This window comes from Zootoca vivipara, chromosome 2 (genome assembly GCF_963506605.1).
Source record: "Zootoca vivipara chromosome 2, rZooViv1.1, whole genome shotgun sequence".
In the NCBI taxonomy this organism is placed as follows: domain Eukaryota; kingdom Metazoa; phylum Chordata; class Lepidosauria; order Squamata; family Lacertidae; genus Zootoca; species Zootoca vivipara.
In genome coordinates, this window is record NC_083277.1 from 19,105,990 (window position 1) to 19,130,895 (window position 24,906).

General features: G+C 47.1%; 1 protein-coding gene and 1 non-coding gene across 2 annotated transcripts in view; one reads left to right on the plus strand and one right to left on the minus strand.

The window, feature by feature from the left end:
* PLXNB1 (plexin B1) overlaps positions 1-24,906 on the plus strand; it is a 136,585-nt gene that overhangs the window by 31,346 nt on the left and 80,333 nt on the right.
* On the minus strand, positions 3,513-3,587 carry TRNAV-UAC (transfer RNA valine (anticodon UAC)). The gene has a single exon. It is a non-coding gene; the product is annotated as a tRNA-Val (tRNA).

Consider the following 24,906-nt stretch of genomic DNA (forward strand, 5'->3'; position numbering starts at 1 on the left):
GGAAGTGTCATTCTGGAGTCCTCAGTTGGGCAGCCTGAATAAGGGCAGAGCTCAGCCGTCCCAGGGCTATGGTCCAAAGACACCTGATGTAGGAGCCTGGATGGAAAGCCACCTGGGAGATTCCTGTGGGCTGCTGAGAGTGCCAATGTGGGAGAAAGGCAGGAAGTAAGTGCTTAGCATGGCTGAAATCGATTGCCTCTTTGTGAACTATTCATTTCTTAACCTGCTGGGTTCTGATGTCAGCAACGCTATGTTTTATATTATTATTATTATTATAAGCTTCCTTGAATGCATTTTATGCAAGAAAGCTGCAAGTGCAGTAAATGAAATAAAGACAATTACCAGAGGTTAAAACGGGGGCTCCTAAAGTGGTCTGACCTTCATTCAGGTGGTCTGTGGCATGCCTGCATGAAATGCTCTTGTTGGTTTTTAATACAGTAGTATTTTTACAGTGGTACCTCGACTTCCGAACGACTCGACAACCGAATTTTTCGACTTACGAATGGGGGTAATGGCCGTGCGCTTATGAATATTCTCAACATCCAGAAAAAAACCACGGCGGTTTTATATAGGGATTTTTCGACTTACGAATTTTTAGATAGTGTTGCTTCGACTTTTTCTGTTTCCAATGCGTTCCTATGGAAAATCGCGTTTCCAATGGCGTTTTTCGACTTACGAATTTTTCAACTTACAAAGGTGCCTTTGGAACGGATTAAATCCGCAAGTCGAGGCACCACTGTATTTCTTCTAATTTTCTTTACCTTGCGTTTTATTGTATCGCAGAACTGTGGAATGCAAATTGTAAGGCAAAATAAAAAACTAAAAAGCAATACAAATCATACAGCATCTAGCACAGTGAATTAAGGTTGCTGCAACAGGCGGACAAATCGTCATAGCTGCCAAGTTTTCCCTTTTCACGCGAGGAAGCCTATTCAGCATAACGAAAGGTTTTTTCTAGCGGAGGTTGCCTCGCTAGACGAATGCGTTTTACGAAAAATTCGCCTAGCGAATCGCGGTTTCCCATAGGAATGCATTGAAATTCAATTAATGCATTCCTATGGGTAAAAAGAAATTTTAAAAAAATTCAATGCATTCCTATGGGATTCGCTAGACGAATTTTTCGTTATAAGAAAAGACCTGTGGAACGAATTAAATTCGTCTAGCGAGGTACCACTGTAGATAAATAGGAACTGCTATAGCGGGAAGGTAAATGGCGTTTCCATGTGCTGCTCTGGTTTGCCAGAAGCAGCTTTGTCATGCTGGCCACATGACCTGGAAGCTATACGCCAGCTCCCTTGGCCAATAATGCGAGATGAGCCCGCAACCCCAGAGTCGGTCACGACTGGACCTAATGGTCAGGGGTCCCTTTACCTTTACCTTTACTGATACATATGGTATTTTATAATGCTCTTTTGCGAGCCACATTGAACCTCATCTTGGGGGAAAAAGGCAGGATGCAAATACATTAAATGATAATAATTAATAGTAATTTGTGCTGTTAGTTTTTAGGCAGCAGTAGGAGAGGGACATACCTAAGGCCCACACATGTCAAGACTTTGTCTCCTTAGTCTAGGACAAGATATGGGGGCCCAGGATCAAAACAGGAGAGGGCTGCTGTACCTTTTTTTTGTTGCGTGGAAATGGGAATTTTGGCTTGTCATCCATTAAATGCCGGGACCCAGCTATTAAAGGTGCAGGAGCACCTGTTCCCATGTGTCCACCTTAGACAGGCCTCCTCAAGCTATTACCCTTTGATATGACTGGGCTTTTGGTCAGACAGCTGAGCTTAGACAAAAGAGAGGCCTGGAAACTTTGATGAAAAGCTTCTGAGTGGGTGTCTGTATAAAGGGGAAGTAAAAACATCAAGAGTGTTTAGTCTGCAATGCAGAAGAGGATGAGATGAGGTAGCAGTGTTGTTTTAATTTCCCCCCCTGTTGTCTGACTATTCACACTTTTGCAGGATACAGGATGTGTCCCTGCATCTTTTACAGATCAGCTGCAGGTTCAGGGGAAGGAGGTGATAATGTTTGAGGACCCAGGTGGCGCTGTGGTTAAACCACTGAGCCTAGGGCTTGCTGATCAGAAGGTCGGCGGTTCGAATCCCTGTGACGGGGTGAGCTCCCGTTGCTTGGTCCCAGCTCCTGCCAACCTAGCAGTTCAAAAGCATGTCAAAATGCAAGTAGATAAATAGGAACCGCTACAGCGGGAAGGTAAACAGCGTTTCCATGTGCTGCGCTGGTTCTCCAGAAGCAGCTTTGTCATGCTGGCCACATGACCTGGAAGCTATACGCCGGTTCCCTCAGCCAATAATGCGAGATGAGCGCGCAACCCCAGAGTCGGTCACGACTGGACCTAATGGTCAGGGGTCCCTTTACCTTTACCTTTACCTGCAGGTTCAGGGGAAGGAGGTGATAATGTTTGAGCATACTTCTGCTAGGGTTTAAGCCTCACTTTTCCCAGTCTTCTGTTCACCTCTAGCTACCTGCAAGTAGATCAGTATCTCAAGTACATTGGCAAGGATTTCTTATGCCCATTTGTTCAACAGTAGCAGCAACAAAAGAGCCCCCTAAATAAGCTGGTGGTTGGGGGCGGGAAAGCGGGTGTGTTTTTATTTTTGTGGAAGGATTGTGAGGTTTTGGTACTTGAAACAATTCCTCGGGCTCAGAATTCCTTAATTCTACCTTGTTGTCTTTGGCACCAGTTGGTAGATCTTGGCATTCTGGTAGAAAACAACAACAAAGTAGATCCCACAAGACGTTCGCCCTCTCTCGTTTCACATGATGAAAGAGAGCCTTCCAGCAAACTCATTGCAGAACCGGGCCTTAAGTTCCACCTTTATTCAGATGATCAGACAGACTGGGTATTCCAGAGCACAGAGGCAAGAAAGGAATTGGACTTTCTGGGCCTTTCTAGGCAATGGTTTCCTATGGTTGTTTGGTTATTTCGGCAGCTTCTGTACTACTTCTTCTTCTTCTTTGGCAATCACTTGTAGCCAAATAAGATTGTCTTCCATAAACACGGTTTTAAAAGTGAGTCCGTAAGTGACAGTGGAGGCCAATTCTGGATCCACACGCCCTTCCACGGTGGGGACATAGGTTTCCTGGTGGGAGTTGATCACGGTGAAGGTTTGCCAAGCGTGCCTTCCTGTTAGCCCGTTTCTCCCTTTCGTCCTGAGTTCAAGCCTCTTCAAAGCCCAGAACCATGAATGGACTTAACTACTGTTCCACCAGAGAATGGCATCCGTGGTGATGGTGAATGATTTCTGGAATGTAATTTCTACAAGTGTTGTGGATGTCCGTCTCCACTCTTTGGAGCCTGAATACTAGTTGCTGAGATTGACAGGTGGGCAGAGCGCTGTTGCGCTCGTGTCCAGCTTTGCAGGCTTTCTGGTTGGGTAAGCATTTGGAACCGAGGAAGCCGCCTTTCTACTGAGCCAGACCATTACTCCATCCAGCTCAGTATTGCGTACGCAAAGCCAGTAGCGCCTCTCCAGGGTTTCTCCCAGTCCTATCTGGAGATGCTGGGAATGGAACCCAGGACCTTCTGAGTGTAAAACAGATGCTCCACCACTGAGCTACATCCTTTCCGCGGTGCCATGTTGTCATGTCTGCTCTGGACCACATGGGTGGAAGGGGAAGCACAGAGCAAAAATGTCAGGCCTCCTGCAGCTCCTCTTGAAGCCGAAAATGGTCAGAGCAAAAACAGAAGAAGAAGAGGTTGTGTGGGCAACATCAAAAGCCCAGAGACCAAAAGGAAAACACCCCGGTAAAAAGCAGTTTGATGAGAGTTTTAGAAGAAGAAAGACACTGCGTTTACATTTGTTGCGGGGCTATAACCCTGCTAAATTAGGCAGTTCATTTCAGTTTGTTGTTCTTTTTCCTTTTCTTTTGCCCTGCCCTGCCGGAGCTCCGCTCAGCTCTTGTTTTAGCACGGAATTCGTGGCCGTGGCGGGGGCAGAATTGCAGCAAACTGTCATTATAGCCCCAAGGCATGTGTGGTTGCAAAATGTGGGTTGGTAGAGAGTTCAAGTCCAGATGAAGGGACCTTTGTGGTTGGAGGAGTTTGCAGCGCAAAAAATAAACATAAGAAGAGGCCAGCTCATCTAGCCCAGTAAACCAACTAGATAGGCAAGCCAGCCAGCAGGGCCTAAATTCAGCAGCACCCTCCCCAGTTTGCAATTCCTAGCAACTAGCCTGCTGCCTCCGACACAGGAGGTGTAGCAAAGCCACCGTGGCTTGCAGCCATTGAGAGCCTTGTTGTTGTTTCGTTGTTTAGTCGTGTCCGACTCTTCGTGACCCCATGGACCTTAGCACGCCTTATCCTCCATGAGAGCCTTATCCTCCATGAATTTGTCTAGTTCCCTTGTAGCGCTGTCCAGTTTTGAAGCTGTCTTTTGGAAGTGAGTTCCATAGTTTAATGTTTGTTGTGCGGGGGTGGGGTGGGGCCTGATTCACACTCCCCTCAAGCTACTTTTTTTTTTTAACTACCTTGAAACTATGGCTCTGGACTCTGGAGAGGAGGAGGAGAAGGGTGTGAGTGCAAGGCTAGCCTAAACTATGGGTTAGCCTGATGTCTGAACACTGCTGTGGGGATATAGGAGGGGGAATAAGTAAGTATGCTGCCCTGAGTTCCTTGGAGGGTGGGAGAAAAGTGTGTGTTTATTGTATGCGATTTATATTACAGTGATACCTTGGTTTAAGAACAGCTTAGGGATGCTGCAAACCCGGAAGTAGGTGTTTTGGTTTGTGAACTTTGCCTTGGAAGCAGGACATTCAAGAAAGAAGATTCCACCTGAACATTAGGAAGAACTTCCTGACAGTAAGAGCTGTTCGGCAGTGGAATTTGCTACCAAGGAGTGTGGTGGAGTCTCCTTCTTTAGAGGTCTTTAAGCAGAGGCTTGACAGCCATATGTCAAGAATGCTTTGATGGTGTTTCCTGCTTGGCAGGGGGTTGGACTAGATGGCCCTTGTGGTCTCTTCCAACTCTATCATTCTATGATTCTATGTTTTGCATCCTGTTGAGTGTGTTCCATTTGTAAATTGAGTCCCCCGCTGCTATGGGAAAGCACGCCTTGGTTTGAGAACACTTTGGTTTAAGAACAAACTTCCGGAACGGATTAAGTTTGTAAACCAAGGTACCACTGTACAGTATACGCCACCTGTTCTCCAATGGAACCTCCTGGGCCTGATATGGAAGCCTTTGACTCTTATACCATACACAACCTTTGCTCATAATGCCAGCCTTCCTTCCTTCCCCTCCCTGATTTCCTTCTGTGCATAAAAGTTTCCAGTCCAAGCAGCAGCAGCAGCAGGTGACTGCCTTCCTTCACTTTCCAGGGTCTTTTTCACTGGCAGTGAAAAATTCTGCAGGGAGGGCTGGCTGATTGGCCAAGAAAAAGGTACACGGCCACGGGTTCAATTAAGTTCCACTTCTCCAATCTCTCCTACCCACACTGCCCAAAATATTGTGACCCCCCCCCTTGAAGCTGAACTTTGTACGTTGGCAGGGGATTTGCCCCAGAGAAAAGCAGATGCTCTGTGCTTTCTAGCCTAAATCCTTTAAGACTGGTAGAATTCAAATCCTTTTTTTTTTTAAAATACACTAGAAAGGCTTCTCTGAAGCCTGCTGAGTATAAGCTTTTGTGTGGCACCAGGCCAGAAATTCAGCCTGCTTCTCCATGTTATTGAGGTCAGGCCTCCTTTTATTTTTTTATTTTATGATCCCTGTCCACAGTCTTTACCATCTCCCTCCTCAGTTTCAAACCGTTCATGAATCCAGCTACTGTATTTACCACACAGCCCTTCAAATATCTAATTAAAATGTTGAATACTACTGAACGGCTGCCAGCTCCAGCCAGAGCCTCCTCCCAGTATGTCACTAGACAATTGATCACTGTCGCTTTCCTGTCAATTTATATCCCTCTCGCATAACAGCACTGTCTGGCCCAGGAGCTTTCTGTGGTTTCATTATGGCTGTTATTGTGCGCTCGCTATAGCTGAGGATCCAGAGGTCTTGAGCGGCTGCCACTGAGATGGGCAACGCGAATCCTGCCCTTTTCACCATTGGCACCTAGGTCCTCAGACTCTTGATTTACATCCATTTCTCTCCCTCGTGATGGAAGGCTGTGTGTGGAGAAACATATGGAAATGCCTGACAAAAAAGTACCGGTTGGCGGTGTGTTTCTAACGGACCAGAAAGAGAATACGGGAAAGGTTATTAGCGGCCTTATCCTAAGTCAGGACGTTGGCTCATCTAGGCCTCTGTTGACCAAAGTTTACCAACTGTATCCGTGGCACAGTTTATCTGTGACACATGCCACTCAAATAGACACTCACATTGTTCTCACTTGGCTCCCAGAACAAAGCGCATGGAATCCTGCTTTGTAAATGAAGGATAGGCCTATTGTTATTGTTAAAATTTGTGTATCATCTGTAGATCTCAGGGTGGTTCACAAAATAAAAACTGAAAGAAACACAAAATATATAATGAAAAACAAGAACAGGAACAAACCAACAACCCCCTCCTTCCATCCGTTCCCATTTGCCCAGATTTCGCCCAGACTTTGGGGTTTAATTTATTTATGTTGCCTTTATATCCTACGGCGCACAAGATGACGTATGTCATTGATGGCCAAACGAGGCCCTCCAGCTGTTTTGGGACTACAACTCCCATCACCCCTAGCTAACAGGACCAGTGGTCAGGGATGATAGGAAGTGTAGTTCCAAAACAGCTGGAGGGCCAAGTTCGGCCATCGCTGACGTATGTGGGTTCTCCCCACCTCCTTCTATCCTCCCAACAACCCTTTGAGGTAGCTTAGGTTAAGAGTTGCGTGGGGGCGGTAGGCGAGGTTGCCAAAAATTTACCCAGCGAGCTTCATGGCTGAGTGGGGATTTAAACCCTGGTCTCTTAACCATTTCACTAAACTGGCTCATAATAATAATAATAATAATAATAATAATAATAATAATAATAATAATAATAATTTATTATTTATATGCCGCCCATCTGGCCGGGTTCCCCCAGCCACTCTGGGCGGCTTCCAACAAAATATTAAAATACAGAAATCCATCAGACATTAAAAGCTTCCCTGAACAGGGCTGCCTTGAGATGCCTTCTAAAGGTCTGGTAGTTGTTGTTCTCTTTGACCTCTGGTGGGAGGGCATTCCACAGGGCGGGTGCCACTACCAAGAAGGCCCTCTGCCTGCTTCCCTGTAACTTGGCTTCTCGTAGCGAGGGAACCGCCAGAAGGTCCTCGGCGCTGGACCTCAGTGTCCGGGCAGAACGATGGGGGAGGAGATGCTCCTTCAGGTATACTGGACCGAGGCCATTTAGGGCTTTAAAGGTCAGCACCAACACTTTGAATTGTGCTCGGAAGCGTACTGGGAGCCAATGTAGGTCTTTCATAGGCTACCCTGGCTAGATTCTGAGCAATGATGATGCTTCGGAACTTCCCTCACCTTTGTCACCTGCAGTGCAGGCTGCATTGGGGAATCCCAGGGTGTCGATCAGGATGATGCAACTGGTCATTTACTGGCAGTGAGTGACTGAGTGTGATGGGGAATGGAGGGATTAGCATTGCTTGTGGCCTGCCCACTCTTGAGGGGCAGTGAGTATGGCCAATGTCGTAGCTTAATTTTTTAAGGCACGCTTCGACATCTGTTACGGTGCATAATCTGCCCCAGCATTCAAAGTGGGAATAATTGTGGAATCCCTGGCCAACTCTTTAATTTGCAGCAGCCGTCCAAGGCCTCAGTTTTTGTTCTTCAGTGGATACTGTGCGATAAATCTGTCCTGGATGCTTTAGCTAAGATTGCATTGCAGGGGGTTGGGCTAGATGACCCTTGGGTCCCTTCCGGCTCCGTGATTCTAAATGCTGAACCCATCATCATCTTCATAGAGTGAATCATGGCCCACTAAACAAAAGCAGCAGATTATGCAGCTTTCTGGACACCACTGTTTCAGATCTTAAGGATGATTTGTTTGTTGTTTATTTAATTTATATCCCACCTTTCTCCCAAAGGAGTCTGGTGCGGCAAGCACAAAAGCGATAAAATGTCTAAAAGCAATTCCAGCACAGATGCTGACTGCGAAAGATCTCTGCTTTTTAAAAGGTTGGTGGGAAGAGGAACATTTTCAGACAACAAAGGTGGTGCTGCCCTATTATTTAACTGAGGTGAGGTGAGGATCCCAAATTCCTATATGTATTGTGTGGCATGGACCCCCTGTTAAGATGGTATTTTCCGGAGGCCCTCTCCCGCAGAGCACAGTGATCGATTGGGCATACAGTCGTACCTCGGAAGTCGAACAGAATCTGTTCTGGAAGTCCGTTCGACTTCCAAAATGCTCAGAAACCAAGGCGTGGCTTCTGATTGGATGCAGGAGGCTCCTGCAGCCAATCGGAACCCGCGGAACCTGCGCCTGACATTCGGGTTCCAAAAAACGTTTGCAAAACGGAACACTCACTTCCGGGTTTGCGGCGTTTGGGAGCCAAAACGTTAGACTCGCAAGGCGTTCGGGATCCAAGGTATGACTGTATATTGATTAAAGAGAAAGAACAGCTTCTTGTGGGGAAGTCTGCATTAAAATCCTTCACCAAACCATAGTTTTTTTCTTTGGCCTGGCTGTTTTGCTGCTTAAATCTAGGGGCTTCCTCTGTCATGTGATCTATCCCCACCACCACCATCTGGTAGGTACAGTTCAGCAGCAGCGCTCTACCTTGAGACCTGCCGTTTGCATAGTTTGGGCTTTAAACGTCGCTGGGTCATGAATCGCACTCTTAATGAAAAAATAGGCTCTTCTCTATATTTAGCCACTGAACGGGGCTTGGCTGTTTTTCTTTTTGGAAAGTATCTTGTAAAAACTTGGCTGCTTCTGAGTAGCCTGAGGGGTGTGTGTGTGTGTGTGTGTGTGTGTGTGTGTGTGTGTGTGTGTGGAGGTGGGGAGGGGATAATTTAAGGCTTTGTCTGTTATGAAAGCTGTTTAAACAATAGCTAAATTACACACACATCTCGGGAGCAGCTTACTTGAAGCTGCTTCGCTATGAACTGGTCACCCACATCGTGGAGCACAATCTCGCTGTGTTTTGTTTATTTTCAGCGCTTATCCTGAGGGGGGGGGCGGGATACAGGAGCACTGGCTGTTTCAGAGACCACCAAGCGGGTGGTAGCTTGAGTGCCATACCTGGGCAAGTGGAGAAACTGGACAGAGTGGGGAGAAAAAAGAAGTCCTCGTTTTCGTAGGATGATTCGTTATACCAGACATCTTGCAACTTTGTCCATCTAGACCAGTATTGTCTACTCTGATGGGCAGCAGATCTACAGGATGTCAGGCAGAGGTCCTTCCATGTTTGGGCCACAATTAAGGACTTGCCTTCCCAGTTCCCAGCTGCCCCTTACCCATCCCAGCATCAAGCTGGGATGGAGGAGTTTCCAGAGCTCGAACCACGGGGACTTCACCACTTGAGGCCAAGACTTTAAAAGAGTCATGACTTCCTCCAAAAAATGCTGGGGGCTGTAGTTTGTTAAGGGAAAAAATGCTGGGGGCTGTAGTTTGTTAAGGGAAAAAAGTGACAGAAGTTCCTGGGAAGAGGGACTGATGGTTAAACCATTCTGAAACGGTTGCTTTGTGACGGGAATCAGAGTCTCCTAACAACTCTCAGCACCCTTGATGAACTACAGCTCCCATGATTCTTTGGGGGAAGCTATGATAGTGCTTTAAATGTGTGGTGTGTATGTGGCCATAGTCTCGTGAGCTACTGTCCACAGTATTGTCTCAATCCTACTAGAGGAGCAGAAAGGAACAGAAGGACTGCGCCATGTCAGCAGCAGCTTTTGGATCGGCCAGGCCTGGTGTATCTTCCAGGAGCCTGCTCCTTCTGCCTTTGCCTACTCAACAGAGCATTTGCCGCAGTGCCGCACCTCAAGCCACTGAGCTGGAGAACAGCCCCGGAGGCTCATAGCCCAGGCCTGCTCCTAATTTAGCATGCCACTATAAATGGTTTCACGGGATGCGGGTGACGCTGTGGTCTGAACCACAGAGCCTAGGGCTTGCCGATCAGAAGGTCGGCGGTTCGAATCCCCGCGACGGGGTGAGCTCCCGTTGCTCGGTCCCAGCTCCTGCCAACCTAGCAGTTCGAAAGCACATCAAAGTGCAAATAGAGAAATAGGTACCGCTCCAAGCGGGAAGGTAAACGGCATTTCCGTGTGCTGATCTGGTTCGCCAGAAGCGGCTTTGTCATGCTGGCCACATGACCTGGAAGCTGTATGCCGGCTCCCTTGGCCAGTAAAGCAAGATGAGCGCCGCAACCCCAGAGTCGTCCGTGACTGGATCTAACGGTCAGGGGTACCTTTATCTTTATAAATGGTTTCACAAACAAGTTGGTGATGGATGGCGCAGTAAATCCGGACCTAGGAAACAGGTAGTGCTAATAATAATAATAATAATAATAATAATAATAATAATAATAATAATAATAAATTATTTGTACCTTGCCCATCCGGCTGGGTTTTCCCAGCCACTCTGGGAGGCTTTCAACAAGTATTAAAATACATTAAAATGTCACACATTAGAAACTTCCCTAAACAGGGCTGCCTTGAGATATTTTCTAAATGTCAGGTAGTTGTTTATCTCTTTGACATCTGATGGGAGGGCGTTCCACAGGGCGGGTGCCACTGCCAAGAAGGCCCTCTGCCTGGTTCCCTGTAGCTTTGCTTCTCACAGTGAGGGAACTGCCAGAAGGCCCTCGGCGCTGGACCTCAGTGTCCGGGCAGAATGATGGGGGGTGGAGACACTCCTTCAGGTATATTGGGCAAAAGCCGGACTGTTGCTGGATGGGAGATGGATATCAACCGTAGGCCCTTTTCTGCTGCATCTTCTCAGCAGGCAAAAGAATGGGAGGAGGCTGCGGAGCAGGACCAGTGAGGGGGCATGGCTTTGTGGGTAGGGTGGGTGGTCAAGAGGGCTAGATAGAGAGGCCCCGGGGGCCCATATTTGGCCCCCGGGTATGAGGTTGCACATCGTCATTGTTGGCCATCTTGACACGGGAAAGCCAGAGCATCTCCAAGAGGGGGCTGTCCAGCGTCTGCTTGAGTGACCTTTCAGCAAGGGTGTGCCCACCACCCTGCTAGGTGATTTGGTTCCATTGTCAAACTGCTCTTACCGACAAGCAGTGGCAATCATGATAAATGATATATAGCTCATACGGTAGTTCGTGATAGAATCATGGGCCTGGCTGCAGAATTTTGTCTTCTTTCATGTAGCCGAGCGATGGATCGCCTTGGATCATCATAGCTCCCACAACCCACAGCACGAAACCAACACAATCGATTCCAAATTCCTGTAAAAACATGTACATATACATAGCAGAACAAGTATCAACTCAGCAAAAAGACTTTTCTCCCCTCCAGGTAATTTTCGTTGTGTATGATCGGGTTGTTTAACCACACAGAGGTCTTTCTCAGGACTGGTTGTTAAGATGGTTAAAAATCCCTGCAAATATATAAAAAGCCTGTATGGGGGATCATGGTATCCAAATGACGTACAAAATCCCAAAAGTGCCTTACTCTTTTAAAAAAATAAAAAAATAAAGCCGCCCCTGCAATATTCTTCTATGTGATTCTTTTACTATCTCCTAATTAAAACCAAACTGGAGCACCTGCAGTGCCATAGCTCTGTTGCTTTCTTCTGCCTTTTCTATAATTGGCGATTATAATAAATATTTGCTCCGCTGAGCCTTAAAAAGATATGCGCTCCTCCAACGTCTCTCAGACGTATAACGGGTAGGCACCAAACTGGCAGGAAGCACTTTATTTGCCTGCTATTAATAGCTCTTCGGGATTATAAATGGGAAATAGTTACTCATCTCACGAGTTGTTTTCCAAGTGGGTGAAAAATCTGCCATTTAAATAGATGGCTGCACATTTGGGCATTAGGAGCACAGCAAGAAGCAGCAGCTGGGGCCCGTCAGATGGATGGGAGTGTGCAAAGAGAGCGGTGCTTCTTCCGTCCCTAACAATGTTTTATTTGCAATCACTGTTAGTTATTTAATGTAAACATGCAAAGCATAGCAAGATGCAGAAATGCAGAACAATCATAAAGCAACAGATAAGAGCAGGTAGTTGAAAAGCCAGCTGCCAAATGAAAACCGGCAGTCACTTCACCCTGCCTAACGTTAGAGCCGGCCCTGAAGTCATGCTATGGCTAGGAATGGCTCAGTCTCCTTTGGCTATGCCATTCTTTGCGGAAGCACTGGATAAAACACACCCACAACCTCCCCAACACTTTCAGCCTCAGGAATGGAGACAGTTTTATAAATCCTTTTTTAAAAAAAATAAAAATCTCTGTTTAGGGGTTCTCCTGAAGCATGTTGGTTGTTTGCACACTAGAGAAAGCAGCATTTATTAGTGGCTAGGCTTTTGTTTACAAAACTCCTTTGGGATTATTAACTAATAATGTGAAATCTAGCCTGGAAGCAGAAGGCATCATCCTCCATCACTTGACGCATCCAGGAGGGAGCAAGGAATTGTTATTGAGGTGGATAATAAAAAAGGGTTGAAATCAATCTCTTGAGTGCAGCTATGAGATTAAAATTTGCCACTGGTGGCAGGGTAGGTGGGTGGAGAATTCAAAAGTGTGTGATCTCTCTTACTTCTTGCCTTTGGAGGAGCTCAAAGACCACCATACTCACAGCAGAGGAGGGCAGTTCAATACCAATCAACGTGCATTTCATTAAAAAAAGCACAAAGGAACTCCTAAAATGTCACAGGTTTCCTTCGCAGTTCCCACGTAACAGGAGATATAGGCTTCTCTTGCAGAAGCAATTAATCCCGTATTGCCTTCTGCTCCACTCCAGATTAAATACACTGGACCTGGGAGTGTTATTTCAACAGCGAGGAGTGGGAAATTTCCTTGGGGAGGTATATGAAACAATATATACTGTGACACCTTCCTGATGAAGGAGAATCGAGAAACTGCCGGAAACCCTGATTTGTGTCTTTCTAAAAGGGGGATCTCGGTGAGCAGGCAGGAGAGGAGAGGCTCAGGAGCAACGTGCTGCGGCTGTACTAGTATATTTTAGCCAATTCCAACAAAATCTGCAGATGCATATGCAAATTATCCTTCTCCCTTCTGCTAAGGATTATGATGCTGGGATTACTCAAAGTGGTACTAGAAAGTTATGCAGAGCATCAGTGCAGAGCAGGCAGGGTTTTTTTGTGTTGTTTTTTGCTGCTACAAAAAGCAGGAAGGAAGGAATGGCGCGTGTATATCCTATTTTTCAGAAGCAGTTGGGGCAGAGGAAAGCAGGGAGGTTCTAGCCAAGGATGTGCAACTCAGTGTACTTAAAAAGTTTGCCAAGATTTTCTGATCTGTTCAAATGACGCCATTTATCTCTTTGCTTCGTTTACTAGGGTTTATAGCTGCATGAGCGATGTTGCGCTTGTGCAACAGGACTGCCTCTTCTTCTCCCTTTGCAACCCCAGATTCTGCTGCAGGGGGGTCCCCCAACCTCTGTGTGATGCTGATGGAGGGAAGAGGAGAGGGAAATTCTGTTGCGCAAGCAGAATAGCAGCCTTGGAGATGACCTGTACAGTCAAACCTCGGTTTACGACTACCTTGGGGAGCAACCGCTTCGGCGAGCGACCACCGCGAACACCCGGGAACACCCGGGCGAGCGAACACCCGGGCGAGCGACCACCGCGAACACCCGGGAGTGTTTACATCCGGGTTCTGTGGCATCGGATGTGCAGACGCGATCTGCGCAGCTTGCACGTGCGCAGAAGCGCTCTATCGGCGCTTCACGCACGAGCAGAAGCGTGCCTTTGGCGAGCGACCGCCTCCGCGGAACGGATTGCGGTCGCAAACCGAGGTACCACTGTAGTCCACTTTTCACACAGCAGCTCTCACAGCACCTATGGAATGTAGAAAAGGATAAACGAAAACAGCACACTAAAAAACCAGGTTGAGCCCAGCAGGGCCTGGGGGTTTTGCCTGTTTCCTTCTCTTGCAACCCACACGATAGTGTGGGCAGCGCATGTACACTTCCTTGCTTTCCAGGTTTGTGCTCCCGTTGGGATTGGGCAGGGAGCCATGCAGGCCGATGGGATGCTGCTTCTTGGCCCCTGTAGAAAAGAGCCTAATAGACCGTGGGTGGAGAAGAAGTTGACTTCCTGGGCTTGAGGCTCATGGAGAGACATTGTAGGGAGAGGGCAAGCTAGGGATCCCAGTAGAAGGCTGGCTGGGACAAGGTAGACTGTGTGTTTTGCAAGCACAACCTCCCGGATCCAACAGTTGGCATTTCCAGATAGAAGAAGAGTGGGGCCAGTAGTCTCGGCAGAGCTAGGCGGGCCTATAGGCTGACTCGCCACGAGGCAGCCTCGGGTGTTAATTTCTAGTGCATGAGAGAAGCCTCACTGACAGTCCACACTTAGGAGCAGTCGGAAATTTTTGCGTTCTGCAAAAATGCAAAGCATGAATGAGAATGATACTAAAGATGATTTACAAGGAAACACAGTGACATACCCGTCAACGCCCAGGTTGAAAAATCTCCAGGATCAGCAGCGGCGCGGCACCGGAAGTCCAGACATGCGTAGAAGCGACTTCCTGTGCCAGCACTGCCCGATTTCCGGTGCCCAGACATGGGCAGAGCGGCACCCGAAATTGGTTCTGCGCATGTCCAGACATGCGCAGAAGGAGCCTCCGTGGCTGGCAGGAGTTGCTTTGAAAATCCAGGGGAATTACGGGATATTTCGCCATTCAGGATAACAGCGGGAAACGGCTTTAAAAACGGGGGTTTCCCGTGAAAAACGGGAGACTTGGCAGCTATGCACAGTGGGGGGCATGAGGAAGTCATAAATGTTAAGATAAAAGAATTATAAATATGAATTTCTTTTTTCTTTTTTTGTATTTTGTATCTTTGTGTTTTATGATCTTTTTTGTATATTTATGTATTTTGTATTTTTTTTCCATATAAAATGAGTAAATATTATTTGGGAGAATGTCTGAATACTGGGAATCACAGGTAAGGAGAGCAGACCCTCCAACTGTCCCTATTTATCAGGGCCAGTCCCAGTTTCTGATTTGATCCCAGAATGTCCTGCTTTTCCTTAGGACATTCTTATTTTCATTGGATAAATGTTGGGGTGTGTGGAGTTATGCGGCCCCCCGAGCCTAAAAGATAAATAACTATACAACCTTTAGAAGACATCTGAAGGCAGGCCTGTATAGGGAAGTGTTTTCATGTTTTATTATCTTTTTATATATGATGAAAGCTGCCCAGAGTGGCTGGTGCAGGGTATAAATAATACAATTGCTATTATGGAATAGGATGTCCCTGTTTTCATCGGAGAAATGTTGGAGGGTACGGTGCGAGTGCTGCTGTTGCAACCCGTCTTAAACCAGATTGTGACCCAGTCGAGGGCCGGGCCGACCTGCCAACTGAAGATCAGTGGTTTTAAGCTGCCCAGATCCCCAAGCTTAGCTTTCAAAACGAAAAACCCTTATGCTTGTCATCGTGCTCTTAATAATCTGTGGGACGTGCTTGGAGAATGCAAGCTAAATGCCTCCCCGCTCCTTCCCCCTGCATTCTTATGGTACTTCCTGATACCTGATCTTAATCTGCTCGGCTGTAAATTGAACTGGATGCTTCTTGTAAGCAGTGAAGCATTAACAATATGGCGCTACATCACCCAAAGGCAGGCGTGGGAAGGTGTTGTCTAGGCGTATCAATGTGCCCGGGTTAGTTTGTCGTAGGAGCTGCAGTGTTGAGTTCTTGCCCAATACCAGACCAGTCCAGCTGTGTAGATAATACGCTGCAAGTGGGAGAAGCAACTGTCTATGAATGAATGAAGCAAAACAGGTCACCAAAATATAGAAACTCGGCCCTCCAGATGTTTTGGGACTACAACTCCCATCATCCCTAGCTAACAGGACCAGTGGTCAGGGATGATGGGAGTTGTAGTCCCAAAACATCTGGAGGGCCGAGTTTGGCCATGCCTGATATAGAAGATCCCATGTACAGAAAGCTGATGACAATGTGCCTTTCATGGGTTTTCCATCCAAATACTAAGGATTGTACCACGGGGTACCCAAACTCTGGTTTCCGGTACACCAGGAGTCCATGAACTTCATTCAGGCGGCCTGCAGCTGGCCTATGGATTTGTGGCGGAAGACAGGAAATAGCACATAACATTGCATTAAATGTTCATATTAACTTCCAATTGTATTTTATTGATTTTTATTTCTTGCGTTGTATTATCATTTGAGTTAGGCGGCCTATGTTCTGCTCACCTGCCATGCAGTTGCACTAAACCCACTAAAGCTGCAGTCCTATACTGTATGCACTTACTTGGGAGTAAATCTCATTGAGCTCAGTGGGCCTTCCTTCTGATTAGATGCATGTAGGATAGCATTGTAAGTGTCACATAATAAGGGGGTTTAATTGGAGGGATTTCCCCTTAAAGATGACCTAAAGGCCTTTTAAATAGCAAAGCACATGGTAACACATTCCTGGACTATATACCATCTCGGGTGGCAGGTGGATGGAAGAGTGAAATGCTGCAATGCTTCCCTGTAAAGATTAAAAATAATAATACTTGAGCCACACACAAAACTTTATTGTGGTGAAAGCCAGGAACCTCCTCCTAAGATCTAGTTTTCTGTACACAGAGAGCACTGAAATCATATCGCCCTCACCTGAAGTATCAAGTGGTCTGGTCTAGAAAAAGTATTTCCACATGATGCGCTGTTTTTTTGTAACATCAGATGGTCTCATTCAAAATAAGTGCAGTTCAGTGAGCTTTTGTCTTTTTGTCCAGTGTCTTTTGCTGTGATAGATTCTGCAGAGCTCATGGAAAAAAAATCAGCTTCCTGTGGGAATGAGCGGTGGCGTTTGTGACCTTTTGGGCTGTATGCCCCCCCTCCCCAATCCTATTTTCTCCATTTTCCTTCCTGGTCTTTGTCTGTTTGCCTTCTCATCTTTTATTTCCTTCTTGGCAACCCTTTGCATGTCATTCCTTCAATTTTGTTCTGTTTTGCCCTCTGCCAAAGCAAAACATTTAAGGATCTTCTTCCATTCTGCCAAATGCTGGTGGTAGCTTTTATTTCCCTTTTGTCTTCTGTTGGTTGTGTAAACATTTGCAAAGTGGTTCTTTTCAGCCATCACAGGCACCTATAACTGCTACAAAATTATAAAAGGCAATTGCTTTTTTTTTTTTTTTAGGTATGGCACGATGCTCACCCTCCCCATCTGCCTGGGCTTGTTTAATGCTACTTTGAAATAATTGCTAATAATTAACCCTATTGTAATATTGTGATCCACATTTATGGGTGCTGGTGGAGGCAAGGGTTTTAGAAAAACAGAGTGTAAAAAAAAAGATGGGTTGGGGAAGCTGTGCTTGGCATTACTACCTTTTAACATTTGTTAGCAAGACTGAATGTTTAGATTGTAAATTACATTCAAAACCTCAGGTACAGATGTCAAACATTTGTCCAGAGCTGGGGTGTATATATATATATCAGATTTTAATTTTAGTTTCTGCATGTTGCGACGTGGGGTTTGTGATTTCAGCTCTCTTGACATAATATGCTGGAGACAGTTCTCTAGTAACACGTCTTTATTAAAGTAAACAAGACTGAAGACTGAGGAGAGCAAAGCTACATTTATAGGGACAGGGGACTAGCTAGAAAGGAATACATTTTGGAGGGAACAATATCAGGCAATCACAGTGATGCCTTTTGGAGGAAACCAATAAGACAGAGGATCCAAATACAGCAGCTTAAATGAACCAGTAGTAGCTGTACCCTCTGGAACCAAAAGGCAGTTACTTTATCCTAATGCAAATAAAGGCAATAATAATACAGATATAAAATCCTTGGACTCAATACACAACACTGCACTTTATGCACAAATGTACATAACAAAGCCCAGGCAGGTATTTCTCTCAAATGAAAAGTAGTCTCTCCAGAGGTTGCTATTTTGAGCGAAGGAGTGCTCTGTGTGTTGCTGGGGTGGGGCTGGGAAGAGCGCCTGGTAGCCATCTTAAAAGTGAAAATCACCCCCCAATCTGTTCCTCTACCCGGGTTCCAGATGTGTGTGTTTTAAAAGGGCAATTATGCAGCTGGAATCCTGGCACAGGGAGTGACTGCTTTTCATTAAAACAACAGCAGGGTTCCATTTTAAGCATTTCATGTAACGTGTAATTTCCCCCTCCATTTGTACGGTCAGCTTAACATTAGAAGAGGCAGCTGGATCAGGCCAGTTGCCCAGCACATCCAGAATTCTGTTCTCACTGTGGCCAACTAGGTGCCCAATAGAGGCCCAAAAGGACCTGGGCACAAGAGCTCCTGTGGTTTCCAGAACAGGATTTGTTAACCCCAGGATTGTTAATCCTCTGATTATAATCCCAGTCTATATGACATTTGAAGGCAGGGTGGGAAGTCAGGGGAAGGTGGGTGGGTGGCCACTCTTGGCCCTCCAGGGAGTCTAATGTGGCCCATAAGGCCATTTCCCCAAACTACGCCCACCCTGCCAACCAGCTGGTGTCACTGTGATTGGCAGGTGATGTCAGCTGACAGGTGGGGTTCAGTTCTGCACTGGCCATGCCTTCCAAAGCAGCAGGACTTATCCACACCTGCTTGACAGGTGATGAGCAGAGCGTTCAATCTAGCTGGGTGATGCTACGCCAGACATCCCCAAACTGCGGCCCTCCAGATGTTTTGGCCTACAACTCCCATGATCCTTAGCTAACAGGACTAGTGGTCAGGGATGATGGGAATTGTAGTCCAAAACATCTGGAGGGCCAAAGTTTGGTGATGCCTGTGCTACGCCATCAGGGGCAGATTTTGGTAATCTTCCGTAATATGGCGCCCTGTGCGAGGCAAGAATTGGGCGACCCCAAGTGGATCTTCTCATTTATCGATTTCCTCAATTTTGTGCCCCCCTCCCCCTTGGATTGCACAAATAGGGACCCAGGTGGCGCTGTGGGTTAAATCACAGAGTCTAGGGCTTGCTGATCAGAAGGTTGGCGGTTCGAATCCCTGCAACAGGGTGAGCTCCCGTTACTCGGTCCCAGCTCCTGCCCACCTAGCAGTTCGAAAGCACATCAAAGTGCAAGTAGATAAATAGGGACCGCTCCGGCGGGAAGGTAAACGACGTTTCCGTGCGCTGCTCTGGTTCGTCAGAAGCGGCTTTGTCATGCTGGCCATATGACCCGGAAGCTGTCTGCGGACAAACGCCGGCTCCCTCGGCCTGTAGAGCGAGATGAGCGCCGCAACCCCAGAGTCGGACACGACTGGACCTGATGGTCAGGGGCCCCTTTACCTTTACCTTTTACCCCCTTGGATCAGCATCCTGCACGGGGAAAATCTCCCATGTCACCCTAAATTCTTTGCCGGCACCAGCATGTTCCCTGCAAGAAAGCAGACCCCCTCCATGCAGGTTTACTTTGACAGGTAGGTGGGGTCCCACCCGCCTGTCAGGCACCTTAGGTCAAACTTGACCACTGAGCAGGAGATGAGAATCCGACTCACTGTGCCATAAGGATTCTTGACCCCATCTCAAGGCGTTGAACGGCTGTCTTGCACCATTCAAAGGCCACTCAAGTCTTCTGCAGGTATGTAAGTTCCCATGTACGAAGCAGGACTGGGTTTGCACTAGCCTGTCTACCACTGTCTCCTCCTAGTGCTTCTGCCCATGCGCCCACCAGACACTCACTGTATGCTATGCTCCAACGGTGGCACACACGTGTAGGTGCAATCTAGATCATTGTTCTCTTGTCCCTGAACGATTGCACAAATGGGGGCCTGTAAGTGATAAGATCAATGCATATAGGCTACTCTGTACTCCATGCTCTGGTAACATCCAGATTGGATTATTGCTATTATCACACCAGGCTCCCCACACCTGGTTTAGAGGGTAGTTTTTCCTAAGAAGGAAGGAAATTGAGTCAGCGGTGTCTGCTCTCGCTCTAGATGTCGTTGAGTCTCGCCTGGATCACATCCACTTGCGATTAACATCCGTGAACACGTATGGATGTTAAGAGGCGGAAATGAGAGGGTGTTTTGTTTTTTTAGGGGGGGGAGGGCGTTAACTGATCCCAGTCATATTAAAAGGCCTCAAATGACCAGAACCAGGCTTCAGGTGTTACCACAAGATTTCTTTGCCAGCTTTGGCTTTCAGGTAGTGTTGCGATACTTCTAAGCCTTCATTGATGGCTATAACCATTGTAGCAGATGGGCAGGAATTCAGGTATGGCTTCCAAACACTTCTGAGTGAGTGAGGGTGGGTCTATCCAACAGCTTTTTAGTCACAGCAGCTAAATGAAACTGCCATATTCAGAAGCAGCACACCTCTGAATTTGGTTGGTGAGGAACAGCAGAAAGAGGGGACAATTGCCACCAGGCTGTGCTTCAGGGTTACCCCAAGGACATAAGAATCAGTGGCCCAGTGGCCCATCTGGTCCAGCATCCTGTTCTTTCAAAGGCCAACCTGTGTGAAGCCCGCAAGCAAGACCTGGGTGCATGAAGACTCTGCCTGGTATTCAGAAGCATGACTGCTTCTGACCTTGGAGGCAGAGCATAGCCGTTGTGGCCAATAGCCTTTCGGGAGGGCTTCCCGGGGCGTCTGATTGGCTGCTGCTGTGGGAAGCAGAATGCTGCGGACTCCACATGGTCTTGATCCAGCAGGGCTTAACATTCTTAGGTTAACCCTATTAATGCCTCTCACATGCACTCAATTCTAATCACTCTCTTCTAGGTCCACAGAAAAGCTGATAGGAAGAAGTTTTTTTTGGGGGGGGGAACGACACCATTTATTCCCTGCCCTGTAGTGACTTGGAGGGCAGGTATGTTAGGGGGCCTGTAACCCTTGCCCTAAGCCCCACAAAAGACTATCTAGTTACACTAAATGCACCTCCATCTCTCTCTCTTTCCCATCCCTTAGCCTGAAAAAGGGAGAGGAGAGTGGGAAGGGATGATCTCCGCAGCCCAGGGCAGAGTTGCTTGGGAATGCAAGAGAAGCGAGTGTCTCCAGAGGCTTGGTGGTGGTGGTGGGGAGGAGGGAGGGAATTCTGAGTGCCCATTATCCCCCCAGGAACAAAAGCCCCTCTGTCTGTGCCACCTAAACAGCAGCCGGAGCTGGTGTGATGTGAATCGGCGTATGTGAGCTTCGAGGGCAGCGTGCCAAAGTAGCATCAGTGAGCGCGAGTGTCCCGGCCGTCTTGCTTACTTACCTAAAATAAGCATGGAGAGCTGGACTTTGGAGCTTAACAAAATGCTGGCCGTTATAATCACAAGAGCCATTGTGCTCAATTGCCCTGGCACGAAGGTTACGCACACGGGCGGCTGTATATGTACGGACCCCTGTGTTCCAGGTAGAGCAAACCCTGGACAGGGGACCGTCAACCCACAAGGAAATCTAGGCGATCCTTCCGTTCCAACCACTACATTTTGAGAGACGTGGGCAGGAAGGTACCTCGAGGGTAACATGCAACAGGGCTTTACATCCCAGAGAAAGACGATCTGCTCTCCAGAACCATCTCACAGAGTTTTGGCCCGTTTTGCATAGAATTCCTAAACTCTCTTTAAGAATCTGTGAATGGCATTAGCAGATTGAACCAATGTCATGCGGTGTGCAGGATCCTGCCCTCCAGCTGGCCAGGATCAAAAGGACGGTGGAACTGGTTCTGTGACCACAGGGAGACTTTATGAGAAATCTGTGTCTGAAGGACAGCCCTTTGGGCTTCTGCTCAAACTGCTTTTGAAAGTGGGGAGAGTTTGTAATTATATAGAATCATAGAATCGTAGAGTTGGAAGAGACCACAAGGGCCATCCAGTCCAACCCCCTGCCGAGCAGGAAACACCATCAAAGCATTCTTGACATATGCCTGTCAAGCCTCTGCTTAAAGACCTCCAAAGAAGGAGACTCCACAACACTCCTTGGTAGCAAATTCCACTGCCGAACAGCTCTTACTGTCAGGAAGTTCTTTCTAATGTTTAGGTGGAATCTTCTTTCTTGAAGTTTTAATCCATTGCTCCGTGTCCGCTTCTCTGGAGCAACAGAAAACAATCCTTCTCCTTCCTCCATATGACATCCTTTCATATTTTTGAACATGGCTATCATATCACCCCTTAACCTTCTCTTCTCCAGGCTAAACATACCCAGCTCCCTAAGCCGTTCCTCATAAGGCATCGTTTCCAGGCCTTTGACCATTTTGGTTGCCCTCTTCTGGACACGTTCCAGCTTGTCATTATCCTTCTTGAATATACAGTGGGCAGGGCGAGAGATCAACTCTTCCACCAAATAGAGCCCCAGCCCAGCAGCTCTTCTTGCTTTCACCATTGATGTTGTGGTTTTTCGACGGCAGAAATGGCAGCAGAAGTGCCTAACAGGTTGCTACTTACTACTATTTCACAATACAGTATAGAATCATAAAATTGGAAGCGATACCAAGGATCATTTAATCCAACCCCCTGCAATGCTGGAATCTCAGCTAAAGCGTCCATGATATATTGCAATTTGTACATTTTGCTTCGTCGTCTGATCCGATACTGTTGTTCGACAGTGGAATTTGCTGCCAAGAAGTGTGGTGGAGTCTTCTTCTTTGGAGGTCTTTAAGCAGAGGCTTGACAGCCATATGTCAAGAATGCTTTGATGGTGTTTCCTGCTTGGCAGGGGGTTGGACTGGATGGCCCTTGTGGTCTCTTCCAACTCTATGATTCTATGATACAGGGGACATGGAGAAGGGGCGAAACAGCTGCCCCGGAATGATTTTTAGGATGCTTAAGATTCTTGTTCCCTTCGCTGGGGAATTAAATAAAAGCAAAAGCAACACTGATTTCAAAGTGATATTGGCAGAGATCTCAAAAGACTTGAGTAGTAACATCCCTGTCAATAAGCCCGCCCGCCCCCGGCCCGGTTTTCAACCACTGTCAAGAAACTGCATTGAAAAGCTTCCAGATTGGAAGCTTTTTTTAAAAAAAAACCCTCCACAAGGTCAAGCAAAACAGCAGCAGCAACAAAGGGAGACTTTGGCCCAGAGGACAGCCTGTTCCCTCCCTCCAGTGGGCCCTGAAAGTCGTGGCCAGTCACACTTCGATAACGCTTGTCCTGCCAGCGAATTGGAGTGCGGTGGGGCAAAGATCACTCCCAGCTCCGGGATTTCACAGGGGGAAGTATCGCCTGGGGCTTTGCTCTCACCACCAAGGCAACTTTGACCTTTCACGCCTTCATGGGCAGTCTCCATAACAACGGATTAAGAACTGGGAGGATCTGTAGTTTTGTCAATAAGACCCGGCTGATGTTGCACCCCTCCACCGGCCTAGCGCTGTTGTCTGCCGGTCTCTGATTTTTGGTGTGTGGGTGTGTTTTGCAGAATTGGACAACTAGCACCCACAAGCTTCCCTCCTTTCTGGGAATCACCTTGTGCTCGTTGTTACAACTGCTTCCTCCATTATATTCATAGCTGCCAAGTTTTCCCTTTTCTCGTGAGGAAGCCTATTCAGCATAAGGGAATTTCCCTTTAAAAAAGGGAGAACTTGGCAGCTATGATTATATTTGCACTGCTGCGCTCTGTTGCTGCACCTTGCTTAGAGATGATCTGTGATTTTGACACGTAAGGCCCTGATTATAAGCGATAATTCTCCTCTAGCCCTATGGAATCCACTTCCAGGTTGTAAGGATGATAAAACACCATTTCAGCACCCTTGGGGTATGTGCATAGTCCGGTAGATGTATCTGTAAACAGCTGTTGCCATGCAGTTTATTTTTCTGATGAGATGAATCTGGTGCCCTCCCCATTTTTCACTGGTTCTGCAGATTGATTGATATTTTTTTTTACTGGAGGGTTTGCTGTTTGCAGTGCTGATTGGCTGATCGCTGGCTGTCTGCAATACTAAGTGGCTGGTGGCTGTGAGCCTTCCTTCCTGGAGCAGATCACATTTTTACAGAGGAATTGTGCTTCTGAAAAAGCGTCAGCTGCAACACGAACACTCGTGCATTTATCCTTTAATTCAGGCATAGGCAAACTCACCCCTCCAGATGTTTTGGGACTACAACTCCCATCATCCTTAGCTAACAGAACCAGTGGTCAGGGATGGTGGGAGTTGTAGTCCCAAAACATCTGGAGGGCCGAATTTGCCTATGTCTGCTTTAATTGAACACCTTAAAAAACTACAGCACACTTTCTGGAGAAGGGTTGAGTGATTAGATTACCCTTACGGACGGTCCCTTCCAACTCTCTACAATTCTATGATTCTAGACCCACAACTATTGGTGAGTTCACACTGTGTACATTGCGCAACCCAGTTGCCAGCTGGTCAGCCCTGCTCCAAGCACCACAGAACCACCTTCCTTCAAGCTCAGTACAGAAGGAGGATAACTATGTCCATCATAAACATTGTGAATGTATTTCCACAGTGCGGGGGATAGGCGCGGCCTCATATTACATAGTAGACCACACCTCTTGCCTGCTTGAGATCCCATCTTCAGTCCCCAGTATCTTCATTGTACTGTAATAGATATTTGGTAGCAGAGCTGGATAAAACTTTGGAGAACCACAACCAGTCAAAGGAGGTAATACAGTGGTACCTTGGTTCTCGAACATAATCCGTTCCAGAAGACCGTTCGACTTCTGAAACGTTTGAAAACCGAGGCGCAAAGGGCTGGCTGCAAGTTCAGTTGGAAAAATTGAAAGACATGCAGCGGAAGCAGATCGAATTCCAAAGCACGTTTGAAAACGGAAGCAATTACTTCCGGGTTTTTGGCGTTCAAAAACCGAAACATAGACGCTCGAAAACTGAGGTGCCACGGTACTGGGCTAAGTCGTGGCGGGGGGGGGGGGGAGATCTTTTTCAGTCCGCAGGTCACATTTTCTTCTGGAAAACCTTCCGACAGCCACTTCGCAGAGGTGGGTA